The following is a 27251-nucleotide window of genomic DNA, read 5'->3' as shown; positions in this document are numbered from 1 at the left end:
ACTATACTTCCTTGGAGAATTGTAACCTTTTTTTCATTTACTTCTATTTTCTATCTATTATCGATCTATTCTCTAGGCTGGGATAATAGCTTTTTATAAACTCACCTTTAGGGCTATTCATTTCCGGTTCTTTCAAGAATGAATAAAACGTCTTTTCCAATCCGATTGATACTGAAATTGTATTATTGTTGTTGCTATTATGCTTGCAAATCCGTGTTACGCCTTTGCTATGTTAAACAGAACGGATACCGAGCGCTGCGCGCAAATACGCGTACGAAAGGCGCCCGAATTGAAATAACGGTACGGCAAGCAGTCAGGTAGATATTTAAATTTTAGTGAGTGGGCGTTAAGAAAGGGATATAAATTTTGCTAGTCTTCGCGATCGTTAGCTCCCGGATCAGGGGGTAATTTACAGCCATTTTCGTCGCTTTAAAATGTTTGCTTGTGTGTCTTCGTGCACGCGAATATGTTTTTATCTTGTTGAATTTAAAGCTGCAAGACGTTCGATATTTCGTACGAAACGCAGCGCCGCCACTCGTGACGGGCGTTCCCGAGGATCGTTGCCGCTTCATACAGGTATTGAAAAAACGGAGTTTTATTCAAAGAAAAGCGAACACAGAAAAGAAACAAAACGTCTCGACACATTTGATGCTACGAGTACTAGCTGAACTGGGAGAAATAATTTCATACAATTCGATGCACATCGAAAATATTCTGAAAACTTAATAAAATTAAAGGTAATATACGCACTAAATAATTATAAGTTCTTATATCCTATATATTGCAATTTAGAAAATTGCAGAAATGAAAAAAGTATAATAATAATCATAATCTATATTTTCCAATGTCCATAATCCAAAACTACAAACAGTAATCTATAAAAAAGGAAGGAAAAATACTAATTAAAGTACTCTTCTACTGAGTACAGCCATTTAATCACAAGATGTTCCTTTATCATTTTTTTAAATGCATATAAATTATCACACGTTTTTATTTTGGTAAGAGGTTAAAAAATCGCACACCACTTAGACTTGGAATTCTATCTTCTTCTTCTGGTTCCTTTTCCTAGCAGAGATTGGTTATTATCATGGCTATCCGAATCTTATTAACAGCTGCACTGAATAGCTCGTTTGATGTCATTCCAAAGCATTCCCTAAAGTTTTTGAGCCAAGAGGATTTTCTTCTCCCTTGACTCCTTCTGGCATTGATCTTTCCTTCCATAATGTTCATGTGGCATCGCATAGAGAGTTAATTATTTCCTCCTTTTTATAGGTTCTTTGTAGCAGTCCCGAGATTTTCAACATTCGCTGATAACACCACCTTTCAAAAGCCCCGATCTTGTCCATATCTGCCTTTTTCAGTGCTTCTTCTTCTGAATCGTAAAGTAATGTTGAAAAAACGTAACATCGAAGCATTCTTACTTGTAAATCCGAAATTTATATCTCTACTGCAAAGGAACTTTTTCATCTTAACAAATGCACTTCTGGCTAACTCTATGCGACTTTTGATTTCTTGAGACTGCTCCATTGTTTCGTGCAGCCATGATCCTAAGTATTTGTATTTTCTTACTTTTTCTATCGTTGTGTTGTCTATAGTAAGAATTCCGTTAACATTTACTTTCTTCATGTTCATGTTTTGTCCATATCTTTCACATGTATCATTTAGCCTCTGCAGGAGGGTTTGTAGATCTTCCAGCTTGTCTGTAACTATAATGGTGTCGTCCATTTTTCAAACACATACATCTTATGGCCCTTTTCGGAACCACGAACACATTTCTCGAATCTCCCAAAGTTATACCATACCTAATACCTAATTCGACTCTCAACATAAACATATAATATAAATATAAATAATAACATAAACATACAATATAAATATAAATAATAACATAAACATATAATATAAATATAAATAATAAGATAAACATATAATATAAATAATAATAATAAATAAACACTTAATATTTGTGATTCTGTTAAAATATCCTTCAGGTTATATAATAAATAGATGTTGGCTACCAACCCCGATACCAAAGAAGATCAATGATAAACTTTATATCGTGTACCATCGAAAATCTTCAGCATTTATGTGAAGCGAAAGTTCTCTACATGCCTTTTCATTATCATTAAACCAGGAGTTCACCTCACTCAAAACCACGTTACATTTGTCTTCCAAACGTGAATAACACCTACTCGTCATAGATACAGTAAAGTGATCAGGAGCCAAGCAAAATCTCTAAACCATCAATATACAAGAGGAAAAGTACTGATCCATATACAGAGCCCTGAGGGAGGCACATTGTTACCATGGATGAGTTCGATTTTATTTCAGTGCATACATATCTATTTTATACATTAGGCTAACATATTGTTTCCTGTAAAATAAAAATGACTACGCAAATTTCAATCGAGGACCGGTTTTACTATTGCTAGACATTTTCCATAACATTATATCGTGATCTGCACTGAAGACCCCAACAGGACACTCGTGGGACTCTAGAGAATCAAGAATACCCTCCAAGAATAAAGTAACTTCGAAAACCGAACTGGTTATCGGATAATATTTTATTGTTTTCAAGATACAGTAAAAGTCTATTAGCAAAATTTCGTTTCGGCACTCATCCTGTTGGCTTCTTCAGAGCTTAACTGAAGCGGTAGCCAGAAGTTTTGTAAATAGTATTACAATACCCTGTGGAAGCTTCTTTGAACAATTTACAATAAAAGTCGTTGCAAATATTCGTACTCCTCAAACAACTTCGAGAAAACTATGCTGATTTTTGTTTTACTACCTTTTTTATGTAATGGAATACTCTTTGCAATTTTTTAGCTTGAAGGAAATTTTTCTTTACAAAAGGATGAATTTACTAGACGGCTAAGTCGCTTTATAATGAATATTAAGAAGCCCTTGATCAAAAATTTCTGGATATCATAGCATGCAACAGAACGTTAAATTTTAATGTAATTTATCGAGCGCAAAAATATTTGTTACGCCAATGACTCGATTCTTAAAGTAGCAACAGTTTCGGCGGAGTTGGTAGCAAGTGTTTCCGGGCCTTATCTACTTTAAGGACTAGGCACTAATTTCTCCCCCAAACAACAAAAACGCCACTTCGCGTAACCTTAATTATTCAACGGGGGTGAAAGTGTGGTGGTACCAGCCACGGATTTTAAAGAAGATTTTCGATTTTCGTTCGCATAAAAACGGGATAATTTAGATTTAACGTGCCTGATAACCGCTCGACTTTACGACCTGGGCCAGTCACAGTTGCTTAATTATTGTGGATGTAATAATTTTACACAAACAGAGTGTTTCAAATTCTACCGTCGTCAATGGAATCTCGAAAATGGTGCGGAATGCAGGGTTGTTCCAATTGAGGAAAATGGAAGTAATCTTTAATGCGTCCTAAGAATTAGAATTTCCGGCTTTAATTTTTTTGCTGCGTCTATATTCCCAGTAGAATTCGAAATTGATGATGAACACTATTGTATATCTGATATCTACTCTAAAAACAAAAAATGCAGAGGGACCAGGGAATAGCATATTATGCAACAAGTGTGGTAAACGGCATTTGACTCACGAGTTTATTTGAGTACGAACGGAGTGCAGCAGATCCAGTGCTTAATAAACGAGAGACTTTACCAAATGTCTTTATTTATTTATATTTCACAGGCCATTCAACAGGCAGACATAGCTACTCATTTACAGAATGACACAATATAGGCTTATACTATTTAACAAAATTAGGAATGTGATAATAAATTTCTCTACAATGAAAGCAAAGGTTAGATTTAAGTAAATTATAACTACGAGCTAAAGAAGTTTATATAACGCTTTTTTGAAAATAATATATTATGCAACAAGTGCGATAAACGGCATTTGACTCACGAGTTTATTTGACACGAGCGGAGCGAGTGTATAATCGACGAGTGACTTATAAAGTTTACCGAACATGTTGCATACTATACTTTTTGTACTAAGGTTAGTTTTCGGGTACATTTTCGCAAAACAACACGAATCTATTCTTTGGCATGACCTTCAGAATTGACCAACGTCAAGGCGTGGTAAATATCTTTGGAAATATCCGACTGCTCCCAAACCCGTGCGGTAATATCCCGGAACTCAGGTGTTAAAGTAATGATTCCCACACGCTAGATCGGTGTGTGATTAGGCATTTTACAGACGGGAGTAGAAAAACACAATTATTATAAGTCCGAACACATCTTATTATAGTAGAGTTAGAAAAGTAATTCGACCTAAATCGCTCAATAGAAAACGTCAGTCTCGTTCGCACCTGATATGGATTAGCGTTAAAGGTCAAGTAATTGTTTAAGTTATTAAAAAGTTTTTTACCCACTAATTACCCACCGATCTAGCGTGCGGAAAGCGTCACTTTACCAGTTTTGTTTCCCACGGATCCGAGCCACTTCGGACATTTCCGGGATTTTACCTCAGGGATTTGGGAGTAATCGGCTGTTTTCGAAGATATTTTTCACGCTTTGAATTTTGACGTTTGTCAATTCTCACGGTCATGTCAGTGAATGTATTCGTGTTGTATTGCGAAAATGTACCCAAAAACTAACGGTCGTAGAAACAGTATAGTATGCAACACATTCGGTAAACTTTTTAACTCACTCGTTTATTAAAAACTCGCTCCGCTCGTGTCAAATAAACTCGTGAGTGAAATGTCGTTTACCGCACTTGTGGCATAATATACTATATTTTATGCTTTCTTTTTGATGATATATTTATTATTAATTGAATTTCAAACTGTGGATGAGTATTCTAGTACAGACCTCCGCATTCTATTATACACGATTAATACTGACTGATGCTTGTTGACTCAGAGAAAATGAGAAAAATCGGGGTAGACCCTCAACAACATGGGAAGACGGCCTGAGAAAAACGGCGCGAAACTGGAAACAGAAGGCATAAAACAGAATACTGTGGAAGGAGATGGAGGAGACCTATGTCCAACAGTGGATACAAGAGGTTGGCGGATGATGATGATGATGATGATGCTTGTTGAACCCTTTGGTAGTTCTCAAAATGAAGTCCAGATTTCTCAAACATTTTTTGACAATAGTTTCGCTATGAGCCCCAAAGTTTTACTTTTTCTAAGACCGTTACTTTTTGGGTACATTTTTGCCAAATAACACGAACACATGACCGTTAGAATTGATAATCGTCAAAATTCAAACCGTGCGGTAATATCTCCGAAAACATCCGATTGCTCCTAAACCCGTGCAGTAATATCCCGGAAATGTTCGAACTGTTGTCATAAAATGACACTTTCCGCACGCTAGATCGGTGTACAATTGAGTATTTTAGAGAAGGGAGTGGAAAAAATATGTTAAAGCTCAGAGTAATTAATTAGAAAGTCACATTTTCATCCGAGTATACTCGCTTCATCAGGACATCAAAGGTATACGACAAAAAACTATCAGAAGCGACGTTAATTTAAAAATAATATATATGCACTGATGATAATTAAAGCACTTACGGGAAAAAGTATTAAGCGGCTATAAGGATAAGATACGGAATAATAAAGTTCGAAATACGCTTCCTATCACAATGTCCATTATTCCATGACAAAATTATTAAAATTAATATTAGGATAAGATAAAGAATATTAAAGTTCGAAATGCAGTCTTTATCACAATGTCCACTATTACATGACAAAATTATTAAAATTAGTATATCCTAAAAATTTGTAAAAATAAAATTTGGATGAAAATTGTAATTTTTAAACGGCTGGGTCTCCATCATATTATTTGGAAATCTTGCCATCAGTTGTGTAGCTACAAATGCAATTATGTATGTATAGTAGTATAGCGAAGGAATAAACAGAACTTTAAACAATGAAAATGTGACGTCACCACTGATGAGGACTATAGGGAATTTGGATCTTCGTTTCTTCTCCTGAATTTTTGGTTTAATACGAAACTGTAAATATTACTGAGAACGTCTATGTCTCTTCTCGAGTTTAGGCTGTTTTGATGTAATACATTTTCAAAAATCTCCTCTTGAAGTCGTTGGTCAGCATTATTAGCTTGGGATTTAAGGGTGTGAAGTGAAGAAAATCTTTCCTTAGTGTCTAAAAATTCAGAATCCTGATTTTTTTAAACTTTAAAATTCCCAAATACGCACTGATCAATGTCAAACTATTAGGGGAAATCGGGTGTTTTTGGTAAATATTTAAAACACTGACGGTATTTTTAGATTTATTTTGTACTTTTATAAACCTCTCGATTTATAAAGCTTGCTATATAATCCAGTATAGTTTTGGTTAGTATGATTATAATTTTATATTTTTTAAATAAATCAATTCAATGCTTTGTATGCTTTCTTAGAAGATTTGTCCTCAAATAAATAAAAAAATATATACCCTCCTACTAGATTACCTAATCCCTATTCAAACCCATCCGTACTTGGTGACGCAAACTTCAGCTTGAACCCCTCCAAAGCGCCATCCTTCCCGCAACAAGCGCTAAAAACTACCTCCAATATTATTCCCCCAAATTAAATTCATCCCCATGCCCCGACCTCTCTCATTCCCTGGCTTAACACGGAGTTTTCCCAAACAAAATTAGTTTAGTCGGTCTTACAGACAACTTTTCCGAACGCTTTTCCAACAAAACAAAGTCTAAAACGTTCGCCCCTGCCAGAGATATATGGGATAGTCAGGAAAGGGATTAAGTGATAAGCAACCCTCCTAGCTCTGCACGGTGTGTGTATCTCCTGTTGAATGGGGCACCAATTATAAAAGGGGCTTACGCTCGCCCTCGGGATTAATCAAACGGAGGATTTTCTGGTTAGGAGTTTGAAAAGGTACGCATTAAAATGTTATATTCGGGACGAGTTGGAGCTTGTTTATATTTTAATGAGAATTGTTTCTCGCCGTCTCGTGGAATAAACTAGCCTTCGGTTCGGGATGGGAAATGAACGTCGTACCGTTGCCTCAATTGCCTCGAAAAATATTCCGAATTGGCGAACTTAATTGAGAGATAAAAAGGGAATAATTGTAACTGACTTCATTCTATTTGGAAGAACATGAAACAAGAAGAAAACTAACATTAAAAATGTTGTATCCGTGTCTATTTTTAGAACGTTAAAAACTTAAGTCAACAATATTTAATGCTGTGTATTTATATTGTAATACGCACTTATTGCTACAATCGCACTATTTTTTTGTTAATTCATTTATTTATTAGAATTTATAATAACGTTATTACAGAAAAGCTGTGGAAGCTCGCGCCACAAGAATAACAAAAATAAATACAACATCATTAAAGTACCTCAAATTTAGGAAAAACAATTAAGTATCAGTTGGCACTAGCGGAGCGAGTATGTATCAAACGAATGTCTAAAGAAGTTGATCAGTCTGTTGCATACTATACTTTTCCTATGATCATTAGTTTTTGGGTAGATTTTTGCAATACAGCACTAATATATTCGCTAAAATGATCGAAGACATTATTACACAAGGAAAGTTAGTAATAACTTAAAGGTGCTAGACAATCATTAAGTAGGTAGTGAAAATAAAAGTATTTGGTCTTTATTTTTACTCAATTTACACAATTATTAGAGTGAGTTCTATGTGAAGACTTCACACTATTTAATATGCTCTGAACAATATTTTCTGAAGTTGCTTTTACATATGGCGTCGTTAAGAGATATAGTTGATATAGTCGCGTCGACGAAGTTCTCGGTGTAACTGTTTTGAAGCAAATCCATTATAATGTTATTCAATTCAGCATCAAGCATGGAACTGTGGACTATAGATTAAGTCGTGTATGCGTTGGTTTTCTAATGTGCTAACAGGTGTTCATTATTTTTTTCTACTCCCGTCTTTTCTACTATGTCAGTTTTGTTTCTCAGGAATCTGAGCCACTTCGGTCATTTCCGAGATTTTACCGCGCGGGCTTGGAAGCAATCGGATGTTTTCGGAGATTTTACCGCGCACGGTTTGAATTTTGACGTTTGTCAATTCTGACGGTCAAGTCAGTGAATGCATTCGTGTTGTTTTGCAAAAATTTAACCAGAAACTAAATACACAGAAGAATGTTATGCAAGATATCAGACTATTTAAATAGTATGTGCTATAAGCTACAATTAAAATCTAGTGGACTAAAGTTTCCACAGTAATTTTACATACTGTGTGCATGAGCTTTAGTAGTTTTTACAGTTTTTACATTAATATCTTGCAAAGACCAATTGTCCGATTTTCAAATATCCATGTCTCATCAGTACAAACAAAACAAAATTGAAGATTAGGAGCTTCTTTTTCTTGCTTATACAATCTTAATCAATCTTACAATCTTATAAAATCTTAAAAGCTCAATTACAGCCTTTTTCCTTAAAAAAACTACTAAATAAGGGAAAGTGGTGAAGCAAATGGCTACCAGTTGGATGTGGCGTTTTTAAATAGCCGAATATAATTATAAACCCTTTTTGAATATATGTCGCCAAGTGCAGGGGAGGGAAATATATATCACATAAGAACAGAGATGGATTGAAAATTATTTTTCTACTCCCTACTCTAAAATACCCAAATATGAACTGAGTGGGCATGCGCAAAATGTCGCGCATAGACGTTAGCTTCATTATATACTGTCGCCAGTCACTTTGGGCGTTTTCAGCACTTTAATTAAGAGTTGCTAGCGATCGGAGGTTTTTTTTTATAGTTTGATTGTATTATTATACTGTTGTTCTCCAAAAATGTTCCCAAAAACTAACGATCCTAGAAAAAGTTTAGTATGCAACATGATAATCGGACACTCGCTTATTGAACTCGTGACAAACAAAATAATTCCAATACTTTTGAGGAAACCTGTATAATATAAAAATAATTTTTAAAATTCCAAAACATACAATTTCGTCCAAAAATCTACAATTTGAGTTTAACTTTAAAATGAGTGTTAAACTGAAACACTGAACATCTTCCAAGTAATTAAGTATACAATAAAGCTGACTTCGTTCCATTTTTTACCAGACTTTACTCAAAACACTGTTTTGCATTCTCTTGGTTGGTAATATTATTGCGTCTCATCTTCAATTACACAGGTCTACAAAACTAAACTCTTTGAGAGATGTTTTTATTTTGAAAATTGATTTTATATAATTTTGGTAGTCTGATTTCTATGCATTTGTATCACGTAAGGTTTTTTGCAAATAGTAAAGAAAAAAAAACGATATTTCTAAAATAATTTATTTTTATATTCGATAAAATAGTGGAACAAAATAGATAAGAACTAAAAGTTCAGATTTTCACGAAATTATGACAAATGTTTCGACAACACCGTGTTTTTATCAAATATAATATTTACAAACTACCTGGTACTATATATACAGAAAAATGACAATAAAACTTTAATTAATGTTGTGATAATTTAAGTTTAATAATGAAGATTTAAATCTAATTGATCGTTAAGCAATACATATGAATGTCTCATTTTGTTAATCTCGCATTTCAACTTGTAGATTTTTGAGATTTTGGACATTTGGTTTTATTGTTTTTTTAAAATTTTCCTATTGTGTTGTTAGTTCTGAAAGCTATTTTTAAAGTAGAATTTGACTAATGTTTTGAAACCTTTTCACTAAGTTCTCCTATGTATGTAATTGTTTTAAATTGTTCGTGTTCTGTATTAGATTTCGGATAAATAGAGTTTACTGTTGTCTGGATTATCGATAAAATTATAAATAAAAAACAAATCCAAAAAAAACAAAAGAAGTTATAGTTTGCCATTGCTTCACTAGGACATAACTACCACAGATATAACAAAAGTTATTTGGATTGTGCACACCATGTCTTCTTCCCATATTTATACCTTCTAGTATACTGGAAATGTGCAACGACGAAGACAGCAGTCGTGAACACAGTAACACGACGACCAATACAACCACACTGCGCATAAGCAGGTTACCACGCTGGATTGACGCTTCTGCGCCAACTCTGTTGCTTTGCAGAGAAATCTAAGATTATCCAGTATTGTTAAATGACATTTAATTAAAAAAAAATCAATTCATTTAAAAATTATGAGAAACATGGAACAAACATATTCATGTATATTAATAAAATAACATTTTTAAGATATAGAGCGTTATAAAAAACTGACGTGATTTTTTGGAAAAAGGGCCTCCAAAAATATACAAATAAGCAAACAGCTTTCAAACATCAAAATCACTGTAGACCTGTGTTATTAGCGAAATCGGTATTACATTTCAATTACTTAGAAACGTGTCTCCTGCCCACGTTGATCTATTCGCAATTTGTTGGGCGTCGAATTCGCGTTGAAAATCAAAAAACCATCGACTCGCTTAATGTTATCGTTCATTAGTATAGCGATTTCTCAAAAATATGACGCATTTACAATTCAGGCACGGAAAGGTTGGCAACACAAATGGGATTCAGTACGCACTGACTGCTTTGTCACGCAAGAATTTTCGCTCGCCCCTTCTTGTAAAAAGTCTCGACGTAGTGAGATTGATAAATGTACCTATCCAAGGCAGCTAAAGTGACATGTGCTCGATCTGCATATACCTACCAAAACGCACGCACACGTGTTAGATCGATCCACTTCTTGCTTCAAATTTCTCAAATAAAACGAAAATTTTCCTTGTATATTGTGAAATAAAGCAACTGAATATTTCTGGGAAATGTAAATTTAATAAAAACGATATTAAATTCTTTGACTCGTAGTCAAAGCAGTGGCTATGTATACGTGCGTTTCACTGTATGGATGGATATATGTGGCGCATATATGTAACAGAGAAATGCATGGAACTCGAGTGGATTCCATTTTGCGGAAAATGAGATTCTTATTGCCATTTTTTGCACCGCATATCGGTTTCTTTAACTCGCTACCTTTAAGCGTTTTTCGATTGACAGTTTGTAAAGAGAACTGCGCACTATATACCCCAACAATTTTCCAACCCGACAATGACAATAAAGGCCTAGATAAAAGGACTTCAAGCACTAGTTAGTACCTTTTACTTAATTAATTTTCACATTATAATTTGTGTTTTATGATATGATTTTAGCCACTGATTTTGAAGTTTTAATGGTTGTAGAAAAACGTAATAGTATGGCAACACGTTAATAACATTTTTTAGTCACTCGTTTATTAAACTCTTGATAATAAACCCTACGACGGTGTGAAATTATATTAAACATTCCATTGTGGAAAAGAGAGATTAATATAGGTAAAATATAGATCATAAATTTCAAATGAGCTCAAGAATTAAAAATGTTGGGTATGAGATATAAATTACGAATGTAGATTTTTTATAACTGTCTTAAAATATTTATAATATTCCCAGTGGACATATAAACAGTATCTTCCGCCAATTTTACATTTGATAAAACCAAATATTTGAGAATTAATCTTTCACTTAATGATCGGAAGGGAACTTGAACATTTTTTTTATTTCTTTAATACAATTATTAATGTATAGAAATAACGCATACGAAATATCAAAAGTCAAAAAACCCCCATATGTAAGTTGCAATAAATAATTCAAGTTGTGACACCCGGCTATTCCTTTTAGACGGCACTAAACGTGCGGGACTGATCGTGACGTCATACCGCTGCTTTTCAATAGATATGGCGAGATGTTATAGGGTTATTCTCAGATTATAGACAGAAATATATATTATTTTCGTTTATTTTTGGCTCGTGTAAATATGTGTTTGTATTTAACCTACATCTTTGCGGTTAGCGTTCTTTACAGGATAATAATGGAAGCAACACAAAAACAATTTTACAAATCGTGCCATCGTGTGTGAGCACAACCCGTAAAACGGCAGATAAATTTTTTATTCGCCTACCAGAAAATAAAATCCGTCGTTTTTTGTTAACATTATGTTCAGGTGTCACTTTTGAATTTTAAAAACTGTAAAAGAAAAAATGTTGGTTTAAAACTATTGGCTAATTTTTTTATGAACATGCCTTTCAGCTTAAACACCGAGAACCTCAGCAAAAGAAAAACTTTCCATGTTTTGTATGTAAGATGTCACCATAAAAGGTAAATCATCGGACTGCCCATTTAAAAAATCAGCTTTGGTCAGTTTCAAATCTTTCTTTTTGACACTAAACACAAGACAACAAAAGCAAGCGACATGGTCAAGACTAAAATTAAAATTAAAAACACGAAGACGAACACGTGGTCGTTATCTGGCGTGTAATCTTACAAGCGAATTGACGTCACAACCGGTCACAGCCAATGACAGCGCGTTTCAAAGAAGATTTAAATTTAAAAATTTTTAATTGCTTATATTTGTTACATAGAACTACGAAATCTTTATTTTTGTGAACTGTGGTTCTTTAAATAATATAAACTTATATAAATATATTTATATAAATAAATATATTTATATAAATAAATATTTTTCAAATTAAAATTTTGTTAAAGTTCCCTATTCTAATCCGCTTTGACCCTAAAAGGACCTATAAAAAAGAAAAAAGCTTTATTTCCAGGTAATGTGGTTAATTGTGGATATGTCAGTCTCCAATGGTGTCCGGATATATTTCTTAGGCTAGCTTTACTACTTCCATGGATACTTTGGTTACTGTTACAGGAAGGAAACTTGAAAAAAACATATATCGGATATTACAATCTATCTACAACGGATAGGGAGGGTAAGGGACGGCTCTGCACAAGTATGCCTTAAAGATTATTCAGCTGCTGAGGAACAAGCCTGCCTACCGTTTCCTAATTCAACGACAGTGAACATAATTCTCCATTAATGTGTTTTTATACTCAATTATTTAATACTCTTAATCCACTTATGCCAAATCCAACTCGTGAATAAGCGGCGTTTATAGAACTTGTGATTATTTTCCTAATATTCTTTCCGAATTGTTATAAAAAACCTGTAATATTAGAACAACAACGGTCAATGTGATTCCCAAACAAGTACCCGATTTTAATCGATTTGTTGACATTTCAAATAATTTTTCAAAGAAACTTCCACAGGCTACTGTAGTACTTTTTACAAAACTTCTGGATTCCTCCTGCGTCTGTTTTTGCTGAGTTTAACTTACCGACGTTTCGCCATTCATTCTGTTCGCTTCTTCAGAGCTTGACTGAAACTGTTCAGTCAAAAGCGAAAAGCATGATTGACGAAACGTCAGCAAGTTTGACTCAGCAAAAACCAACGCAGGAGGAGTCAAGAAGTTTTGTAAAAAAACATTTCAAATAGTTGACAGCTGCGAAACAAGGTGATTTTTAATGTTGTGATAACCTCTTCCTATAAAATAATGATTAGGTGATATCAATACTTTTTAGAATTTTTATTTTAAATCACGGTTTGGGGAACTCATACTCAACTCTTACGTTATGGTGCAATGGCTACGTGATCACTCACTACTAATTAACTCCTCTCTTCCAATATCCCTGTTATTTAAATGTGTACTATACATATTAATCGCACGCACAAACAGTTTAAATTTTTCCAATTGATAACTAACAATTACTGTAACTGGACCTACAGCACTAACTACGATTGAATCGATCCAGAGTTTCCAATTTTCGCCACCAAAATTGGCAACAATTCGTAGAAAAATGAAGGCCAACCTATCCGTCCTGGACTTAAGTAAAAGTAGATAAGGATTGATTAAAGTTCCGGGTGCGATGACGTTGCCCTGCATTAGTGACGTGCGAGAAACACGTAATATTAAAGACGATAAATCACGCTTAAAGTAAGTCGTTTTTTCCCATAGAGCCGCGAGGGTAATCAACAATCAGCCGAATGACAATCCCAAAGGCACTCGACGGTCGTGAGGTCGTGTGCTGCCATTATCTCGAACGCCATTAGTCAGATCGTCAGCTGATTAAATTACGGCCCGTGGCAGGGCAATGTAGGTTGGTTTCCTGTGGTCGTGATTTTTAATTTCCGCAAGAATGGAGCCTTCCTTTTTCGCGTTTGGTTAGTTGCGACGAATTAGGGATGCGCCGGGTTGCCAAGTTCCCGCCGATAAAACCTCGTTAAAACGCCGGTCGCCTACTTTCCGGAAAGCTAACTAACGAAAATAATCTTAACATTTTCGATTTAATCTGATTTTCCATTAACGGTTATATAAACGCATTAAAAAAATTTTATCGTATTTTGGGAATAATGGATTCCGTTCTAGTCCAACAAACAAATACAGTTATGGTTATTGCAGCGAGTATCAGTTACCTAATTTTTGTCCAACCCTATAAAAAAAAAGTAATAATAATAGTATTTTATGCAACAAGTGCGGTAAACGGCATTTGACTAATTGACACGAGCGGAGCACAGCGGAAGCGAATGCTTAACAAACGAGTGACTTAAAAAGTTTACCGAACGTGTTGCATACTTTTTCTACGACCGTTAGTTTTTGGGTACATTTTCCCAAAATTAAGTGTCTTTAAAGGACTTTCTGGAAAGTGTTGTGAGTGACCGAAATTACTCTGTATACATTTCAATAATTCATTGTGATGACAAGTTGACACAAAAAACAAATAGTTTTAGAAAGGGCTAATCGTGACGAAATCTTCCTTAAACCTGTTACCTTCATTATTCCAAAATCTTAGCAGCTCTCTATGAAAGGCTTCCTTCCATGTATCAGTGATAAAAAAAAACAAGGAATACACATCCGCAATTCTAGTTTTTTACAAAGACAAAGGTGAACAACGCACTTTAAGCTCAATAATTTGAGAAAAACGTGACAGTTTTTTACATTGGGAAAAACTTCTGTGACGTCGTCTTTATTAATATTGCGTCACGTCGGCAAAAAGTATCTGTATCCGTGTGCTTAGATTTTTTCTTTCACCGTGAACATAATGTCACAATAGTATATTATGCAACAAATGCGGTAAAAGGCATTTGACTCACGAGTTGATTTGACACGAGCGGAACGAATGTTTAATTAATCAGTGACTTAAAAAGTTTACCGGACGTGTTGCATACTATACTGTTTCTACGACCGTTAGTTTTTGGTACATTTTCGCAAAACAACAAGAATACATTCAATGACATGACCTTCAGAATTGACAAACGTCAAATTTCAGAGCTTGAGAAAGATCTCCGAAAATATCCGATTGCTCTCAAACTCGTGCGGTAAAATCTCACCGAAGTAGCTCGGCTCGATGGGAAACGAAACTGACGTGGTAAGGTGACGCTTCCCGCACGCTAGATCGGTATGTAATTTGGTATTTTTTCTACTCCCGTCTGTAAAATATCTAATTACGCACCGATCTAGCGTGCGGGAAACGTCACTTTACGACGTCAGTTTCGTTTCCCACAAATCCGAGCCAATTCCGACATTTAAGGGATTTTACCGCGCCGGTTTGGGAGCACTCGGATGTTTTCGGAGATATTTTCCACGCTTTGAATTTTGACGTGTGTCAATTGGGACAGTCATGTCAGTGAATGTAATCGTGTTGTGGTGCGAAAATGTGCCGAAAACCTATCGGTCGTAGAAAAAGTATAGTATGCAACACGTTCGATAAACTTTTTAACTCACTCGTTTATTAAACACTCGCTTCGCTATTACAGACGAGAACAGAAAAATAAATAAACTACGTGATCAAAGTCTCAACTCTACCCCCACTGTTTTGCCTATTGAATTTTGAATGTCATATTCCACAAGATGATGATGTATTGCCAATGACACATGCAACTTTGCTACCTTGCTGCCTATTGCTATCGGTCCACAGCAAGTTAAAAAATATAGTCAACTTCATGGAAATGGAAATTTCTGAGGCCGCATTCTATTTCTGAATATTAATATTTACGCTATAGTTTCGTAAACTGACTGATGCATGGATACTGTCGAGATAGTTCCTGTCTTGTTTTGATATTGAAGGAGCTAATGTAGTTAATAAATAGTAGAAATCAGTTAAACTCATCCATGTAAAAGTGTTCCGTTAACTGAGACCACAAACTTTGTTGGGATAAGTTTCTACTCCCAAACAATTGCCTATTTCACCACCTTAATTTTCTCTCCTTCCTTATTTATTGGGTAACAAAATGCTGTATGGAATTAATAAAATTCATTTATTTCTACACTATCAATATCAACACTTAAGATGGCTTGATAACTCCCAATACTATATAATTATGTTATTTCGAAATATTGAATTTTCTTTTACATTTACATTTGTACATTTGAAAATATTATAGTGTATTATGCAACAAGTGCGGTAAACGGCATTTGACTCACGAGTTTATTTGACGCGAGCGGAGCGCGACGCAGGTAGTGTTTAATAAACGAGTGACTTAAATAGTTTACCGAACTTGTTGCATACTATACTTTTTGTACGACCGTTAGTTTTTGGGTACATTTTCGTCAAACAACACGAATACTTTTACTGACATGGTCGTCAGAATTGACAAACGTCAAATTCAAGGCGTGCGAAATATCTCCGAAATCGTCCGATTGCTCCCAGACCCGGGAGGTAAAATGCCGGAAATGTCCGAAGTTGCTCGGATCGAAAATGAAAATGACGTGGTAAAGTGACGCTTCCCGCACGCTAGATCGACGAGAGTAGAAAAAAATATTTACTTGCCAATGAATAAAAGAATAAAAACCTAAAATTTGTCATAAACATCTTATGATCCCAAGTGTTGCTTTGATTTAGATTTGCAGTCCGACTATTCCCACAAATTATTCGAATTGTTCACATTCAATCATATGGCAGTAAAATTCCTTACCGGCTGTTGTTCATCTTAGATCACTTACTGAACATCGAGATCAGCCATCTTTATATTATAATTCGATAAGCCAGTTCTCCTAAATTCCATTAATTAAAATGTTACCGTGAAATAAAATACAACTTGTGGAAACGTAAAAATCAAGTTTGAACTTGCCTAAATAATTTAAACAGGGTAAAAATATCAAACTCGTTTTCTGAATACAACAATTGTAGTGGCAACAACGCATTCGATAATGAAAATCAAACAAATGAAGTCTTCACGCTACAACTCGTACCTTTTCTCCGGAGAAAGGAATAGGAATTAATGAATCCAACAAATATTTAATGTCGGGGTGCAGCTCGATGGGTTTCTCGCGGCATTAAATTGCTTGTCTGTCAAATGTCAACGGGCAGGTGGAGTAAAGTATAGTTGGGGGTTTCCAGTTCGATTGAATTAGTTACAGATTCAAAGCGAAATAAGCCCTGTTGATTGAATATTTTCTTTTTGATCGTATTGTTACCTGTTAGTTTTTCAGATAAGCAACGTACAGCACCTGCTATTATAAGTGGCCGAGAAAAACTTTTCTTGCAAAAGTTGCATAATTTTTGACTCATTGTTATTAAACTTGCAAATTTTTTATTTCTAAAATATACATTTTATATCTGAAAGATCTCCTGATTTCAAATTGGTCGTATTCGGATAAGCTGGTGTTGAGGTAATGAGGTAATAAGGTAACCCAAAAGACCTCATTTTCCACAACAACAAAACCTGATGGAAAAATTGATATACTTCTTCGGACACTCGTTTATTAAACATTGGCTCTGCAGCGCTCCGCTCTTGCCGAAAAACTCTTTCACTGAAATTTTGGTAATTTTATAGCGGCTATGATTTTGTCTAGAGAACAAGAGAAGAGCTTAATATTTCCAATGAACTTATTTTCAGGCACATCTGTTACAGGTGATGATTTGATTGATGTTGAGTGTTCTATTAAATGGTCTGGAGAACTAACAATACTATCACAAATGCGGCGTTACCACGTCTACCAGAAACCAATTTCATATTTTAAATTTCAATCCTACAATATGTCCTACATGTGTGTAAAAGTTTCCGTCGGTAAACCAAACCGTAATGGCTACAAACCAATTAAGTGACTCTGTCTAAACCCAGCGACGTGTCAGTTGTGCTGAAAAATAGGAGAACGCTCGCTGAGAATCACCAAATTTACGTCGAGGCGGATCTTTTTCTGGTGCAACGTAAGCATATTCGGGATATTAAAGAAGAACTGCAACATCGTCGCTCGAATGGTGAAAACAATCTGATTCTAAAATACATCCGTGGTGTTCCCACTATCGCTACAAAAAAACCAGCACCGCCGCCACCTCATCCAAAGAATCGACCTCTATGTACCAGGACGTTCGGGGTCTCAGAACTAGGACTGTGGCGTAACTTCCTCATGGTATGATATCGTTGCTGTTACTGAATCCTGGCTTCAACCAGATTTTCGGGACTCTGAACTCTTCCCTGATTCTTATCTGGTCTACCGCTCAGACGGGAGGCAAGACCTAACCAGAGTCTCCATAGGCAGTGGTGTCATGCTCGCTGTTCGTGACAGGTTTGAGTCCGCACTTCTGGATACCTCCGGCATCAGCAACGGTGCTCCAAGCATAGACTTCTTAGGCTATAAGATCCCTTTAGATTACTTTGTATTTTATAGTATACATTCCTCCCACTGCTGTCAGCTTCGTCGCTGAAGTTGTTGTTTGGAGGATCTGTCTTGTTGTTGGGTGACTTCAGTATTCCTTCTTTTACTGTTTCAGTTCTTACTCAACCTCAGCGCCATATTGAATCTTAACGAGCGTAACTCTGTAACTAACCTAAATAACCGTTTCTGAGATCTCGTTTTTGCCTATTTCGACTTTGTGATAGTGAGAAACGAAGTCCCACTTATCGACGAGGATCCACACCATCCCTCGTTAATAGTTTTCCTCCGAGTCGCTTTTCCACAAGTCTCTAGTTTTCCAATCAATAGGAACGATCAAATCGAATTTAACTTCAGGAAGGCCAACTATCCTCATAAGTATGAGCTGTTGCAGCATGCTGACTGAAATAGTGTTGTGGAATGTCGACAGGGCTCTAACACCTTTTTACGACATGCTAAACAATATTTTTGCTTTTGCACTCCCAGTAACACACCGAGACGAAGGCGATTTCCATCATGGTTCACCAAAGAAATGATCGCAAATATATTTGAGAAGGAAACCCTATTTACAATATGTGTGCTACCTTCAACAAACTCTCATCGTACTGCGATTTATATTATGATGGTCTCCAAGCGATACTTCTGCAACTTCAATTGGCGTCGGGTTATCCCTACCGATAAGTCTTATCTTTTTCTTTCTCCTTTATTCCTTCTTTTTTTTTTAGTTATAAGATTAGTAAATTTAAGATTAGTTTTTAAGTCCCCTGGTATATATATATATATATATATATATATATATATATATATATATATATATATATATATATATATATATATATATATATATATATATATATATTGGATGATTTATATTTAGTATTTCCCGTAATTGGGCCATGTTACCTGTTGAAAATAAAGTGCTATTATAATAACCTTATATCATAGGCGGTTTCCAAAAATATGCAGGTTTCCACTAAACTTCATAATGATGAGAACTCGTAATAACCCACATTACAGAATCCGGATCAGTAATGAGATGTTTTAAATTCAAATCTAGGCATTGTCTTCTGGTAGATCAGGAAACCCTAAACTTGACAAAATATTTCTAAAATCTCTCTTTCGTAGTTCACCAGAACTTGTGATGTATTGTAAATATTTCTTCTCTGAATATTACCATTAAATTTGTTACATAATTAATAAATTAATTAGTTATGAAATAAAATGAGAAATTCTTGCAAAATTCATAAAAGGATATCATTCTAGTATATCTTGGATTTATTGTATTTATTCTCCATCTTTAATTTTCGGTTTTTGAAATTACAAATTACAAAATAAACATCTGTTTAAAGAGTTTCGTATATAATAATTATAATCAATGTTTTAACAGTTATTTCTATTAATCTCGGTATCATGAAGCGCGAAATATCTGTTTTAGGTTGGTGACATTCAGTATATACGAAATAAGTACTTTTCTTTGGCACACGAAATTTATGAAAAATGTAATTAGTATTTACGAGATAAAACACTCTTATAGAACCACAGAAAAGCGCCTGCGCCTTGTCCTAGCTATAATTTAAAGCGTATTATGTTCAAAATTAAACTCATTCAATTATGTTGAACCGCATTTTATTCGATATTACCTTAATGGCACCGCCGCCGATCGCTAGCGATATCCAAACCTTACCTGTTACCGTCTTTTTGGCATTTGAGGAAGATTTATTTTGAGAAGGTCGCGCCATTCAACGGCAGAAAGGGGGATAAGGGAGCGCCAATTCACGGCCCCGTGACACATGTTGCAGACTGTTCGAATTGCCGCAAATAAACTGCGGTTGTCGGCTTTATATCACGTCGAATCGGGCCTAAATAGAAGCCATACCGGGTTTAGAAACCAGACACGATGTTCTGCTTCTTGTTTCGACTTTATTATGCGTCTGCCTCGCCTGTTACATTCGATTACTTGCTTCGGATAATCGGATATAACAGACACATGCCCAAAAAAAATATATTCTAACACAAAACTAAATTTTCTCACAAAAGCTGATTCTCATATATTATAATAATAAGAAAGAAACAACTGATTTGAACTGTATAATTGAAAAGAACGAGTTTAATAAGAGAAAACAGTGATTTACAGTATATTATGCAACAAGTGCAGTAAACGGCATTTGACTCACGAGTTTATTTTACATTAGCGGAGGACAGCGGAGCGAGTGTTTAATAAACGAGTTTACCGAACGTGTTGCATACTATACTTTTTTTACTACCGTTGGGTACATTTTCGCAAAACAACACGAATACACTCACTGACATGACCGTCAGAATTGACAAATGTCACAATGCAAGGCGCGGGAAATATCTCCGAAAACATCCGATTGCTCCCAAAACGATTTTCTACATTTTATTATTTTTCCGGACCCCAAAATCAGAGAAAAAATCCCCAAGCACAATACAAATACTAATAAAGCATGTATTAAAACTTAACTTCCTAGTTATTTTTATTGATAAGTAGCTGACCCGGCAGACTTCGTGCCTCAATCGACAAATTAAAGACCTATAAAATAGTCTTAAAACAAACAAAACGAATCCGTATTTAGTAAAAAAGAATTATTTTGAATTCAATGAAGCATGAGGTTTAATTATTATTTCCGACACATGATGTTGCTTACTTTCAAAACAAAGTTTTCCTGAAATACTGGCTATTTATTTTATTTATATCTTCGCAATGATCCCGCAACTGATCGCCGATGATACAATGGGTATCCATCATTTGCCGTTATGGTTTCAGCTATGGTACCGCTTGGAACACACATACAGGGTGAATTGTAGGTGAAAAGTTCGCAAGGTCCATGTATCATGTGTTTGGTAACTACTGTATTTCAGCCGAAATTATGGAATCAATCTCATCTGCCTTTATTTTGGCCACTAACCAGAGCAAAATGTGCGCATGTGGCTCGGCCATACACACAATGCTTTATTAAGAAATTTATGAGAGATTTTAATTTTTGTTTAAAAACTCCGGCTGTTATGTCATGTTTATCAACTGGTGTTTGGCTATGTTGCAAATCCTTCTTGATTGCAGACCATTGTGAGTTACATGTGAATGTAACATAATTATTATATATATATATATATATATATATATATATATATATATATATATATATATATATATATATATATATATATATATATATATATATATATATATATATATATATATTATATATTATAAATTAAACAACAGACATATCACAGATTTTTCATTTATTCAGTTAACCGTATTTTTAAATCATCCCAAATGGGTATTAAATAAATCCAAGCCAGTCTTAACATTCGTGGAATTAACAATCTGTAGTTAGCATACATCATTTCATGCAATAAAGGAAAGTATATGAAAATTAAATTGCTGGAGTAGCTGTAGACAGTTTATAAATCTATTACATAATTTAGAAAAAAAATAAGACTGAGGTGCCCATTGCCTGACACTCCAAAGATGCACAATTAAATTACCTAAACGCTTGCAGCATAGTTTCAATCCTGTGGTGAAAAATAACCTTCAGACTTAAGTGGAAGGTGGTTTTAGAAAAACATTCAGTGGATCCTTTTCAGCTTAGTAATATATACTGTATAAAGGAGCCATCAAATTATAGAGGCATCATTAAGTCTAGACCTACCCAGGGAATCATATGATCTCTCTAAACACTGGATGTTGCCAAACTTTTGAGTAGAAGTGAAATATGATGAAAGCGAAGTTCCTGATTGTCAACTGGCTTATATTCTCTAGATAAATGTTAACATTTAAATCTTTATCCACGTAAAGGTTCTGAATCACCTCGCTCTCCATTAGAGAAGTATTATCAATACAATAGGAATATGCAATTGAATTCCGTTTCCTACGAAAAATAATTTTACTACATTTTTGACCTTTATGAGACCTTCAAGTAAAGTGTCATTGATAAACGTGTCCACACGATCAAAAACCATTCAGAAGTCCGTGTACAGTGTTTCGAATTGCAGTTTACTATTTAAAACATTTTGGACATTGTTTTAAAAATAAGGTAAGATTGTAACTGTGGATTTATTTTAGTAAAAACCAGGCTGTCGTGCTATGATGAGGTATTTAACCTGAGAAAATAAGGATCATCTTAAAAGCCTTACAGACATTGGCAATATCGAGATCAGCCTGTAATTATTTACACTGAATTTTTCACCAGACTTAAACAGAAGACGAAGTCTAGCCTTCTGAATACGGAAAGATTAAAAACCGTACACAGTGGCTGCGCGAATGTAGTCCTAAATAACGACGGCGTGTCCAGCGGTCATTTTAAAAATTTAGTATTTTTTGTCTGTGGTTTTTCAATTCAAGTTTCTAAGTAATCACATTCAGGATCAAATTTGGCACACAACCCATATTTTGGCCTCATCTTCAATAATTTACACCACGAATTTCAATCGAATAAAAGTTTTTTTGTAACCAGTCTGGAATTAAGGAAGGCGTGCCACATAAATCTTCAGCTGTAGTCTTCGGAGTCGATGTTTCTGGCTTTCCAGTTTTTTTTCTCGTTCCATTTGGAGCGGAGTAATTCCGATCGCCGGCTGCAGCGGAATTTTCCCGATATAAATGAAACAGTAAATCTCATTGGTTGATAACAGAATTTAATTCATTGTCAGTCGACGATAAAATATCACCCCATCGATAGGTCGATACAGTGTGCCGATGTACTACACAACAAAGCGCTTTATTCAATTTCACCTAAACAACAGCAAATATTTTTCTCCCGCTATCTACGTTGTTTACGTTTTTTTTTTTTTTTATTTCGGAGTTTAATCCCAGTTTCCTGTAAGCTAGTTTTGGCACGTCGAGTCTTTTCAGCTGCAAAATTTATCCGGAAGTACAAGGTGGGGCAGAGAAAACCGTACGTTTTTCACATAAACGTAACATTTTTTTTTAATTTCAAGAATGTTTTATTTTAATTGCGCCTACGGTCGACTCTTCTTTGTGGTTGCGCATTCATAAGCTTTCTTGAAAACTGGTGCATCACTCTTGAAATCATTTCATCTCCCTCCCTCGAGATTTCTTGACGAATAGCAACTTTAAGTTCCTGTACGATTAGCGCACACTTTACACCCAAGTTACCTCTACAAAATAGTCGCATGCAGATATGGGATATCATTAATTTCCATATTATTTATTCTCGCTTGCTGCAACTTGTTTAGTCAGATCTTCTCAGATTTTTTTAATCTTAGTATGGCCCGGTACGTATCCTCACAAGTTATCGGATGCAAAAAAAAGTAGTTTCCTCCAGTGGAATCCCTTCAACACATACACCCTGTACATTGTGATCCACCGTTAAGATCTTTATAATATTACTCGAGACAGAACTAAAAAAACTGTTAAGATCGTTTGCTGATAAATCAAATTCTTTATCATATCTCCCAAGACAATTTCTTTCATAGTTAACGATTTTCCAGACATCTTTGTTTTTATTGGTTGATTTTTCGATAAAGTCATCAAAGGCAGCTTTTTTGGTTTGTTGAATTTTTTGTTTATATTCCTTATTTAGTAATTTATACACTTCTGTATATAGAGGGTTCTGTGAGACTTTACTGAAAGTTTTAATAGCTGACACTCTGTTTCTAAGAGCTACAAGATCTTTATGAAACCAGTTGACAGGTGATTTTTTATGAGGAACATTAACGTTTTTAACAGAAAAATTTTGTTTGATCAAGTCTTGAACTTTGTCCAATATAAATGAAGACATAAAGGTGACATCGTTGGAACCAAGGCAAATATTCCAATCCGCAGCCTCCAAGGACTTCCTAATATTCGAAATACCTGATTTGGCAATAGTTCTAGTTTTCTTAGTTCTGACTCTATCCGCCCTACCTATGCTAAGTTTAATAAACTGGCCTCTGTGGTCTGACATGCCAGGGTCAAGAACTCCCACCTCATAAACGTCTTCATTCAAGTTTGTTATTATATTATCAATGCAAGTAGTAGAAGAGCGCGCAATTCTAATATTTTCGGAAATAGTTAACCTCAATCCAAAACTATTTATAATACTTAAAAATTCGGAGACAGCGTTAGATGAAACATTCGCATTTATATTGAAGTCACCTACAATAACCACCCTGGTGTTAAACGAGAGAAAATGGTTTAACAGTAACTCCAGCTGCTCAAAGAATATCCCAATATTACCATTACAAGATCTGTAGCAACAAACAACCAATAATTTCGCCGAAGCAACCCGCAACCCGAAGAGCACAGAACTCTGCGTCAATCTCCCTGGAGTAACTCGATACGTCAATTTTTACGCAGTCCAGACCGCTACGAGCATACAGACACACTCCACCGTGAATGCGAGTAGACCTTGAAAAGAACGAAATCAAATTGTAATCTATAAGATTAATATTCGAAAGAATGTTGTCGTTCACTACCCAATGTTCACTTAAACAGATTAAGTCGAAACAATTTATATTTATATTATATATATATATATATATATATATATATATATATATATATATATATATATATATATATATATATATATATATATAATTGCTGAGCAATTACAAAACACCTCACAATGTAGATGCAATTAGAACAAAATCATTTTGAAATTAAAAAATCCTTATGCATATTTAAAAAACACGCGCCACCTTGCAGTATCCGCTGCTTAAAACCGCGGTCACAAATGTGAAACTTGCGAAAGTGTGTCATTTAATATGTGCATGGACGGTCTGCGGCGAATAGGGGTGGATTTCAAATAACATCACTATCGGGTTTGTTTACCGACAGGCTGGCAAGGAATGATATTAACTCCCTTCGCAGCAGACGGTCTAATTGAAGTCCAGAAACGGGACTGCTCAGAATAATAATCGCGATATCTGTTATTTAAGAGGAGTGCGGAGATACCTGGAGCGTGAAGTTTAACCACCCGAAATACAATTTTGTATACTGGCGTATTATATTCGTCAACTGCTTGTTTACGTACTAAATGCACAACTCGGAATTAATTTTATGTCTCACACACACTCACACACATGCGCCAGCGAAAAACACAGTTTTCACGCTTGTCTTCACAGTCATTAGGGGGGGCCTTTACTTTGTAATGTATACGTATGTCTTGCCAGTAACTTTAACACCCAAACCACGACGCGCATAAACGTGACGCCATATTGTGGAGACAGTTGCCTGAAATATTATACCTTGCATGACCTGCTCCTGACTAATTGGACCGAAATAACTAACTCGAGTTATACGTCGTCCTGGGTTAGCGTTGACCTCTGACCGGTAATTAAAACATAAACAATGGGAAAACTACCACCGCTTCGTATACATACATATACCTGCGTTTTTCATATCGAAAATCCTATCAAACTAAGCATTTTCAAAATAATGAATCGTTCTTCATGTGGAGCTAACTGTTCAAAAAAATTCAAATTTGCTTGAAATTTACTTGTCTAAGTATCCAAGCAAATTGAAAAACGAGAAACCGGAAACAGAATTATAAAAAGAAACAGAAAACAATTGAATATTCGTTTCTACTCCATATTCTCAAATACCTAATTCTGCACTGACAAAGCTTATGCAAAGTATCGCTTTGAGACGTTAGCATCAACTACGGGTTCCAGAACGTCTTTCTGCTATTGATGGTATTTTGACGTTTTGCAAAAATGTATCCAAAAACTAATTGTCGGTAGAAAAGTTTTGTATTCAACACGTTGCTAAACACTAGTTCCCCTCTTTCCAAATCGAAATCGTAAATAAAGTGACTTTTATTAAACTTATTACATGATACTTATACTATTATATACGGAAAATATGCAGTCGCTAGCCACTTCGGATATTTTTTATATTTTAATCACGTGTTTGGGAACGATCGGATGTTTTCGGTAGGTTGTAGTGATGGTATTTGACCGCTTGATAATTCTGACGGTCGCGTCACACGTCACTCAGTGAATATACCCGCAAACTAATGATCAATAAGCTGAGAAAATTCCTAAATCACTCATATATTAAGCACTCACTCCGCTTGTGCCAAATCAAACTCGTGACTGTAGTGGCATTTATTAAACTTGTTACATAATACACTGTTAGCGAATAATATAATCTTTAACGGAAATTCGCTACAAGGGTGCTGACACATTTGTATCAGCAAGTTGTAAAACCTTTCATTAATTTTTTATTAAAAATTATTTTCGAAAATTTGGTCAACATTCGATATAAAAGTTATTTAATAAGTCATATCGGTCTATTTTTAAAAGTATGAAATATATGCTCTACCTCATTCCTAAGGTGGGGCAGATGTGGAAATTGCCGAAGCTTCCATACGAAATGAAATGACATATGTTTTGTTGACCTCGCAGACATCACTGGTCCCCGTAGTGCTTGATGACGTATATACAGATCCACTGTATAGTTAAGTTGATTTCAAATCAAGAATTCGGGTGTTATCCAGTGGTGCCGCTTTATACCTCTTCGTCTCCGGAAGAGAAGCTCGGGAGCTGATCAATAGGTTTTCTTGTGTTGTGGCACAGTTTGTTGATTTTTGCAAATAGAACCATTTGATCATAAATTTGGAAAAAACAGTTGCGATCGAATTCACTGGTCAGTATGTTAAACCTCTGACTAACCTAGCGTTCAGCTTTGTGGGTTCACGCGTGGAATTAAACCACAAAGTGGGACTACGACATAGATAGTGTTTGTAATAAACTGAACAAAACGTTTTTCGCAATGTTAACAATCAAGGATTCTTTCTTTGAAGGATCCTTGTTTACTTTCTATTACACCTCAGCATACTCGTCTATTTCATATAATATCGTAAACTGGGGACAAGCGAGTGATGCGGAGAGGGTGTTCATTCAGCAAAAAAGAATACTTAGGTT

This window comes from Cylas formicarius, unplaced genomic scaffold (assembly GCF_029955315.1).
Source record: "Cylas formicarius isolate icCylForm1 unplaced genomic scaffold, icCylForm1.1 PGA_scaffold_2__14_contigs__length_35257938, whole genome shotgun sequence".
NCBI classification, from domain to species: Eukaryota; Metazoa; Arthropoda; class Insecta; order Coleoptera; family Brentidae; genus Cylas; species Cylas formicarius.
This window is presented reverse-complemented; position numbering follows the sequence as displayed.